Genomic DNA, 10,000 nt, shown 5'->3' with positions numbered 1-10,000 from the left:
TCCCCCTCTCTGTCTCTCCGGCCTCTCTCTTTTTTCTCTCTCTCTCTTTCTCTCTCTCCCTCTCTCTCCCTCTCTCTCTCTCTCTCTCTCTCTCTCTCTCTCTCTCTCCTCTCTCTCTCTCTCCCTCTCTCTCTCTCTCTCTTTCTCTCTCTCTCCCTCTCTCTCTCTCCCTCTCTCTCTCTCTCTCTCCCTCTCTCCCTCTCTCTCTCTCTCTCTCTCTCTCTTTCTCTCTCTCTCTCTCCCTCTCTCTCTCTCTCTCTCTCTCTCTCTCTCTCTTAAGAAAAGGCCCAGCCTTAAATCTGTATCCTTGTAAAATAAAGTTCAGTCTCAGTCTCAGTCTCTCTCTTTCTCTGTGTGTCTATGCTTCTGTCTGTCTGTTTTCTCTCTCTTGTCTATATATCTTTGTCTGTCCGTCTGTCTGTCTGTCTTTCTCTCTCTTTTCTATATCTCTGTCTGTCTGTCTGTCTCGCGAGGGTTTGTTTCTCGACACGTGGACAAAAGCACTTGGGACATTTTTCCTCAATAAAAGCAATGAGTAATCACTATTTTACACCCCATACAAACTCGACAGAGTTATTTATTTCCGGAATTAGAGTACTAAGTTTAATCTATTGGAGTACTTAAAGGCTGCCCTTTTCGTAGCGTTCATTAATTAATTCCTATTGTTTACATGTGCCAATAATGTTATAAAACTGTACCTAAGGGGATATAATAACGATTAGCTGTAGCTTTCGAACATAGAAAAAAATTATTTCAGTATTGCAAAGTGGTTTTGATAGTGTCGAATGTAAACAAAACAGTCTCAAAGTGAAAGTGGATGTTTCCCGGAAATTGTGAAGTTAATAAGAATACAGAAAAGCGCGCTTTCCTGCTTAGCACAATACGCTACCGCGCTAATCTGGCGTGTCAATATCACTACATTTTGCACGTGGAAGGTGAGCGATTTCCTTCACGCGGGGATTGGCGACGCTGTACTGACTGTGTTGACGGTCTAAAAATAGCCCAAGTCCTGGAGAACATAGCAATAAAGAATTAATTATTTCTCGTAATTGGTAAGGACTTCAAAGCTAAAACTTTGCAGGAAGCTTAATTTATACATCCCCGCAACGATGGGAAAAGACCTGGAAATAATTAAATAGGACAATGTCAGCCTTTAATTGCACTATGGAAATGCATTAGCTAGGCTCTTCCACAGCGATACAAATGCTGCTTTATATTCTCTGACGGGGTTTTCTGGCTCATAAAGTTCGCTTTTATTTGATTGGCATTTTATTCATGCGGTGAAACATTATACAATCCAACGTTTAAAGGGACTTTCCTTCATCATTTTAACTAAGGGGGTATCCAGGCATGAGACCAAGGGTAGGGCGGATGGTGGCGAGAGAGTTGAAGGGACGGGGAATGTTTACAGTACCGTGTGCCGGCCTGTGAGCAATACCCGCCAATGTTTAGCTCAGGCACCGTCGCGGCAGACGCGCCTTTCTATGCAGGAAAATGCAGCGCGCTATTCTGGCCATCTGGCCAACTGTCGTCCTCATCTCTAAGGCAGACTGATACCCAGAGGTGTAAGTTACACCCGCCTTCAGGCTCAGGCATTTTCAAACGCTCGACTCAAAACTATGGAGGTCTCCCTATTGACGTCATCACTTCGTGCGCACCGGGGCTTGGAGGGCAAGAAGCCACCGCGCCGCTTAGCGAAAACATGGAAGCGTGGTGCCGATCGCGAAGTTTCGCTGCGGCGATTCCGTATTTGCGTCGACGATTTGGCTAAATTTCATTCAAGATGGTGAATACTTGTTGCATAATCGGTTGCACAAGCCGAAGCAACAAGGAAAATGCTCTTGCATTTTTCAGAATTCCGAAAGTCGACGCTGGAGGAAGACACCGAGATTTACTGGAGAAAAGAAGGAGAGCGTGGCTGAAAAAAATCAACAGGAAAAACATAAACATAACTTCTGTGGATGCCAAACCAGAAAAACAGTATTAATTTTACTTATGTATCTATATGATTTGTGCTGGCAGGAATGTGTGTAGTTACTTTTTTGTTTTTGCTTTCTGACTGAAGTGTGTATTATTGAAAACATTTTCAAGGGCTCAACACTGTTCCTTATTTGATCTTGAGATATGATGCTTAGTATGTGGGTGCATGTACAGTTCTTTTCTTTTTACACTTTGACAGTATTGATGTGTGAACAGTTATTGTTCATTGATTCCAAACCTCAACAGCAGTATTAATTTTGCTAATGATTGAAACACCGATTCACTCGCTTTTTGACTGAAATGTGCAGTTTGAAACAAGATTCAACACTGCTTATGTTAATGCCATAGCTTTTTGACTCAAGTGTGTGCCTTAATCAATGCTGGTTAGCATGTCTGTATAGTTTATTGACAAGTGTGTGATTTAAAACAGAAACAAAACTGTTTATGTGGATGCCAAACCTGAAACACAGTATTGATTTGACTTGTGTACAGTATCTGTATGACTTGTGCTGGCTGGCATGAGTGTAGTTCCTTTTTTTGCTTCCTGGCTCAAGTGTGTATAATTCAAAGCATTTTCAAGACTCAACACTATTCCTTATTTGATTTTGAGATCTGATGCCAAGTGTGTGTGTGTACAGTTCTTTTCTTTTTTTCACTTTTTTGTCAGTTTTTATATGTAAACAGTTACCGTTCATTGATTGGAAACACTAATTCACTCATTGTCAGACATGTGATTTTTGACTGAAGTGTGCAATTTGAAACAGATTCAACACTGCATATGTTGATGCCATAGCTTTTTGACTCCAAGTGTGTGCCTTAATCAGTGCTGGTTAGCATGTCTGTACAGTTTATGCTTTTTTTTTATTGAAGCATGTGATTTTAGTAAGAACTAATAAATACATTGTTGTTGCAGTAACGTTTTTGTTCTTAAGACTTTTTGTTTAAAGCTTGCGTGTGTCTTATCTGAGACATTTCTTAATTGTGAAGAATCTGGTGAGTGATTGTCAGAATGAGTGTGTATCTGTGTAATGGCTCCTTTGTTTAGTCAACAAAGTTAATATGTTGAGCCCAGCTGTCCTAAACGGAAAAATATGTGTCTGGTTTGTCTCAAAACAGTAACGTTTCACAAAATTGAACAAAACTGTTAAAAAAACACACCTACTGGAGCTAACAAAGGCAGAGATTAGGTACAAATCAAAAGTAATGTGTTAAATATCACACTCACACCAGCTTCACATTCACAGAGTGACAGATTGGTAAAAATTAAAATACATATAATGTGTTCAACGCTTTATTTAACTGAACTGTCATTGTCAACATATATATAAAAATTAAAAACAAAAAACACGTAACACTGAATTTAGGGAAATTTTTAGTTACTGTCTTCAGCAGCACTAAAGTAAAAAGAAATAGAAAAAAGAAAAAAGAACAAAAAACACACACACACATTACACATTTACAGGTTCACAATAAATGTTCTAAGGTAATATCAAAGTAAGCACTAAAGCAGACACCAGACTTGATCCCAAAAAGGAAAAAAGAATCGCTTCTCCAAACATAAACATACAAAGTTAGAAATACCATTTCTCGAATAACAATGAAATGAAAACTCACACACACTGAAGCAGAAATAATAGGTAATCTAAAACTAAAGAGCTTCACACATAAACATACAAAGTTAGAAATAGAACTACAAGTTCTTGAATAATAACAAAATGAAAACTCATGCACACACACTGAAGCAGAAATTATATGTAATCTGAAACTAAAGAGCTTCGGTCAATTTCTCCAAGTATCGCACTTTAGCAACGTCACTCAATGATGTAATGTACTTCTCTTTTGGCTGGTCGACCGTTTTTGTTCCTGATTTTGACATTATTCAATTAAAACACTCCCGAATCATCGAGCGGCGCACTGACGCTACTAGCCGTTCGGCTTCTTGCCCTCCAACCCATTTCTGCGTATCACGTGACACCGCTCCGAAGTACGCAAAAGGGAGACCTCCATATCAGTTAAAATGAGGATTGTCACTGTGCCCTAATTAATCGAGTGGTAGCTTAATTACAAAAGATGTTCCCCATTGGCCACTGCTACCAACAAGGACATTAAATCTGAATCCGTCATCTTATTCGGGGGTTCCCAAACTGTTATCATATCAACAAACCCTCCTTCTCTTGTCCCCCAACTCTACACGTCGGAGGACGAAAAACAAACATATCTAACATTCGCTGTACGTTATCTTCCGTATTTTTGGAGCGCCGATAACAAGGTCTCAGCAAACGGAAACAAGCAAACGAGGCAAAGTGTGACGGCGTTATCACTCAGCACACTCTTGCGGCTCTCAAGTTGGCTTACACTTGGGATTCGAGCTTGGTGCACTGTTGCCAGTTTATAGTACAGGTTCGTGAAATACATACACGATGGACGTTCCTTAAAGCGCTGTGTTTGGGACAGCCGAACTCGAAGTATTGAAACATTGTCGACAAGATTTTTTTTCATCTGTTGCAGTTGTGGTCAAATTTAGAAAGAGTACTTCAAACTCGCCCAGGAAACAAAATCATGAAACATTGATTGCATCCGGGATTATTATGTGAAGCATGGCTTAGGTTCATTTGTTGGAAGATATTTATTTTTTGAAGTCCACTGTCCTTGTGTTAGAACATTAAAAACTGACCAGCAATTGTGAATCCAGGATGAGATTACAGTATTAGAATAACTTGGCGATTCATAGTGATGCGTTAATATATATTCAAGGAAGGTTATAACACATAGTCGAGAAAGGTCATTGTGTTACGGCACGACGGTTACTGGCTGTTGTGGTATTAGAAGCAACGATCGAAGGTGTGTCGATGAGTCCAACTTGTTCAGCGAGCACGAAACACTTGACGACAACTCCGTCATCTTGTGAAGTTTTTGTTGTTTTTGGTGTTAGTTCGTTTCTTAGAAAAAATATTTCACCGGCTGTTGTAGTGTTAGAACTAATGCGAGTCAGCTTAGCTCTGTACCCGGCGACGAAGCAATGAAACCAACGGTGTCTTCCCCTGAAGCTTGGATTAGTTGTATACAGGCATGAGACCAAATGTAGGGCGGATGGTGACGAGAGAGGTGAAGGGACAGGGAATGTTTACAGCCATCTGGCCAACTGTCGTCCTCATCTCTAAGGCAGACTGATACCAATAGGACGGTGTAAGTTACGCCTGCCTCAGGCTCAGGCATTTTCAAACGCTCGACTCAAGACTATATAAGTTGAGCGGTGCAGTGAGCCGTGGTGTATAAAAACCATGCCATATTTCTCTGGGACGCCAGTTGCGAGGACTTACCATGAAAGCGAACCGACACATGTTTCTGGGTAAGTACAGTTTTCGGTTGAGTTATTTTTGTGAGTTGCATGGCGCAGTAAGACATTTGAAACAATCGAGAAAAGGTGTAATTAATAAGTTGCAGTAACTGAAATTTTAAACAATCGAGAAAAGGTGTCATTATTAAGTTGCTGTATGACATTTAAACCAATGGAGAAAAGGTGTTATTAATAAGTTGCAGTATGACATTTGAACCAATGGAGAAAAGGTGTTATTAATAAGTTGCAGTATGACATTTAAACCAATGGAGAAAAGGTGTTATTAATAAGTTGCAGTATGACATTTAAACCAATGGAGAAAAGGTGTTATTAATAAGTTGCAGTATGACATTTGAACCAATGGAGAAAAGGTGTTATTAATAAGTTGCAGTATGACATTTAAACCAATGGAGAAAAGGTGTTATTATTAAGTTGCAGTATGACATTTAAACCAATGGAGAAAAGGTGTTATTAATAAGTTGCAGTATGACATTTAAACCAATGGAGAAAAGGTGTTATTATTAAGTTGCAGTATGACATTTAAACCAATGGAGAAAAGGTGTTATTAATAAGTTGCAGTATGACATTTAAACCAATGGAGAAAAGGTGTTATTAATAAGTTGCAGTATGAAATTTGATACAATCGATCAAAGGTGGAACTATAATGCATATAGTGTATCATTTGGTTCGAATAAAAGAAATTCTTGTGTCTCACTTAATTTAAGTCAAAAGAATGTGTGCATTTGTGTATGACTATAGTGTTTCACCTAGACACTGATTTGAAGCAATAGAACTACAGTGTAACATCTTTACATTTGGGCAATCGCACTTGATGGTTTTATCTGAACATTCGGAGAAATGGAACTATAGTAGTTCATGTAATCTAAACATTCGAGGTGCAAGACATAATTCAAATGAACAGCAGTCAGTTTGTGTTGACCAAAAAAAAATAAAAAATTCTGAAACAATGAGGATGAAAGTCGCTTATTCATTTCAATGCTTGTTATTCTCTCAGCTGCCAGGAGAAAGGTTCCGTATAACTCTCGCTTACTCCATTACCCATGGCATATATGCATAAAGAGCGCTTACTTCCCTTTGGTTATTTAACAAACAAAAAACAATGAACGGTTTTTTCCGGACTGAACTTTGACCGAGAGCCAGACAGAGAACCACACAAAAGCAAAAAGAATATATATATAAATCATTATCCTGAACAAGATCGATCAGTAAGATCGTTGGGCCACGCACGATTTTCTTGACACAGCTCGACATCGTAGCAAAGAATCGAATAATACCGAACTCAGTGAACTATAGAATCTAAACTGAATGAGGCTTTTGTAAGATCTGAAAGTACAAAGGCACGGATACGCCATATTGCATACGACATACATATGGCGTATGCATTTAGAGAGCTGACGCCCCATTGTTTCTCAGATTATTGAACTATACAGGTGTAGACACGTACGTCTCTCAATCTCATTGCCTCGTGAATATGCGAGATATGTCACCAAACCACACCTGTCGATAGGACAACTTGTGTATCTCTATTAGCCTATATACTTATTTTGTACACGTGTTTGTTGTTATAAGATTGTAAAATAAGACATCTCCGTTTGTAAACCCTAATATCTCAGAAGAACAGCTGATTCCCACAACAACAACACCACCACCACCACCTCCACCACCACCATCAACAACAACAACAACAACAACAACAACAACAACAACAACAACAACAAACACGTTTGTATCTCTAATAATCTGCACCATGTGTTGGATCTGGTTCGTATGAAAGCAGTATTGTTCTCTTTCGACCGGGAAAGACATTGAGAATAATAGGACTGTACAATGACACTGTGTTACTATGGTCACTCTGTACTCTACCCCTCTATAATGTACAGGACTGTTGACTTACGTAGGGCTGGAAAACAAGATGTCGATAACGGAGACAATACAATAGCATCGGAAAAAGAGTGGGCTAGAATGCCCCGAGAGAAGGGGAGTTAACAACTGTATTGTTCAGGTTTTCTTTTTCGAAGGCAACCGTGCAGAAATGAACATTATGCCAGTCGGCGGTTTTCCATAGGGTTGGGGACAATAGGATTCCGGAAGTACACAGCGTGACCATTATATTATACGTTGTTTCTATTAATTACGATTGTATTCAAAATGAGAGAGAGAGAAAAAATGTCGACAACAGACAATACCATTGCACTGCAAAACAACAACGACAAATACAACAACAACAACAACAACAACAACAACAACAACAACAACAACAACAACAACAACAACAACAACAACAACAAAAGTAGGTGAGCGAATACAACTAAAAAAAGGGGTATTTAAAATTGTAACTGTTTAGGCACGTACACGCTTGCCCATTTTATGTAAGTGTGAGTACGTATAATCTTTGCAGATAGACAACATTAAATTAATGCAGTCCGGTGTCAAGGCAGACAGATACATACAAACACAGACTGAAAAACAGACGCAGATATCTGAACTATCACCCTTACATCCTTAATGTTTTTTCCATTATTCAAACTCACGATCCCAACATTAGCATAACTTTGCATAATCGCAAAAGCACGTGACCGTGCGATCGGAATACAAATAAACACCAACTGCTGAACCAACAGAATGCAAACACAACACCCAGCTAAAGGAAATCGTAAACCAACGAATCAACACAATCACATTGAAGCGCAAAGCTGCTTGCTTGTCAGAAGGTGTAGCGGGGCGGGTGGGTGGGTGAAGGAGTGGAGTGGGGGGGGGGGGGGGGGGTAGAGGAGAGGTTAGAGCGCTTAGATTGTCTTTTGCACTTCTTCTTCTTCGTCGTTCGCTGTACTAGAACTGTTAGAACATCTTTCGCTCACCGTCTCATTTTACACTACTGACGGTGTATCTCAAAATGTTTACTCCACGAAAAATTTACTCCGGAGTAAAAATGTCGTACGAAATTCTTACTCCGAGTACACCTTTCGTACGAGAAAAGAACTCCCCAAGGTACGAAAAAATTACTCCCTCCACGAAATTTTGACTCCCCAAATTTGTACTTCCAGTAAAAATCTCGTATGCGAAAATGGGATGTGGGCGAAGGGATAATGCCAATATGTGATCTCGCGCAAACAAAAGTCGCGCTACCCTCCCTCCACCCCTTCCACCACCAAGACTGACAGGGGACAGTGGAGTAAAAGTTGCGTACACCTGGCGTGGGCCGTAAATTGCTCGTGTTAGGGTGGAATAATTTATTTGTTATTTATTCGTCAGGGGAGTAACATTTTCGACCGACATGTTGACTCGGAACACACCTGTCGTTGGAAGTAATTTTCTCGTGTTATGGGGGAGTATTTTTTTCGTAAAGGGAGTAAAATTTTCGTACGAAATTTTTACTCCGGAGTATAAATCTCGTGGGAGTAATTTTCTCGTGTTACACCGGTGCATGCAATTTGATTTGTAGATCGGCTGTTATTGACCGTGTAATGGAGAAAAAAAAAACTAGGATCCTAACGTACACCTGTTTTGCTTCCAATCTTTAAACAGACAAACAAACTATCACAAGATAAAGAAAGGTCGATGCTGGTCCGAAAGTTGTAAAAAAAATAAATAAAAAAAGCAATAGAATTAAGCTCTTTATAAAGCTGTTCACTCACACGGACGTGCGCGTGCCCGCCTACACACATAATCGCAAACATAAGGAAAAAGACTCTTACACAACCATAGACAGATACAACGACAGCTAGATCAACAGACGGATATATACACACGCGTGCGCGCACGCACACAGACACCAGGACACGGACACAGACACAGACAAAGACACACAGACGGTCACACACACACACACACACACACACACACACACACACACACACACACACACACACACACACACACACACACATACATACACCGTCGCATTCACGCACTCACGTACGTATTCACGTACTCACGCACACACACACACACACACACACACACGCATGCACGCACTCACGTACTCACGCACACACACACACACACACACACACACACACAAACACACACACACACAAACACACACACGCGCGCACACACACACACACACACACACAAACACACAGACGCGCGCGCACACACACACACACACACACACACACATACACGCACACATACACACGCACACATACTCACACACATACGCACGCACACATGCTCACGTATACACACACTCAAACACACACACACACACACACACACACACACAAACACAAACACAAACACACAGCGCAAACCTAGTCCAGGAAGTAACGGTTACCCTTTAGTTTGGTAATAGTCAATAAAGAAAGAAAGAAAGAAAGAAAGAAATATAATACAGAAATAGGCTTAAGTAAATAAATAAAGGAATGACAAACTAATGACACACACAAAAACATATATATAACCTTATGTCGATAATCTATAGCTTCGATCCGCGATTTTTAAATTTGTGACGGGAAAATAGCTGAAATTACCAGTTAACGAAAACCTTTGAAGTTAACTTAAAGAATGTTACTGTATTCAAAGGCACATGGACAATACGTTCAGGACAACAAAAATAGATCAAAGTAATTCAGGAAGCAAAAAAACTCTTTAATGATGCATTGAATCAAGAACAATCGATGTATCGCAGTGTGTGTATTTGTGTGTGAGAGTGTGTGT

At 40.0% G+C, this 10,000-nt stretch overlaps 1 long non-coding RNA gene across 1 annotated transcript in view; it reads right to left on the bottom strand.

The window, feature by feature from the left end:
* Window positions 1–10,000, bottom strand: part of LOC138980145 (uncharacterized) — a 431,218-nt gene that overhangs the window by 118,835 nt on the left and 302,383 nt on the right. The gene's annotated exons all lie outside the window — the stretch shown is intronic.

The sequence above is a fragment of the Littorina saxatilis genome, linkage group LG11 (genome assembly GCF_037325665.1).
Source record: "Littorina saxatilis isolate snail1 linkage group LG11, US_GU_Lsax_2.0, whole genome shotgun sequence".
NCBI lineage: Eukaryota > Metazoa > Mollusca > Gastropoda > Littorinimorpha > Littorinidae > Littorina > Littorina saxatilis.
This window is presented reverse-complemented; position numbering and strand designations above follow the sequence as displayed.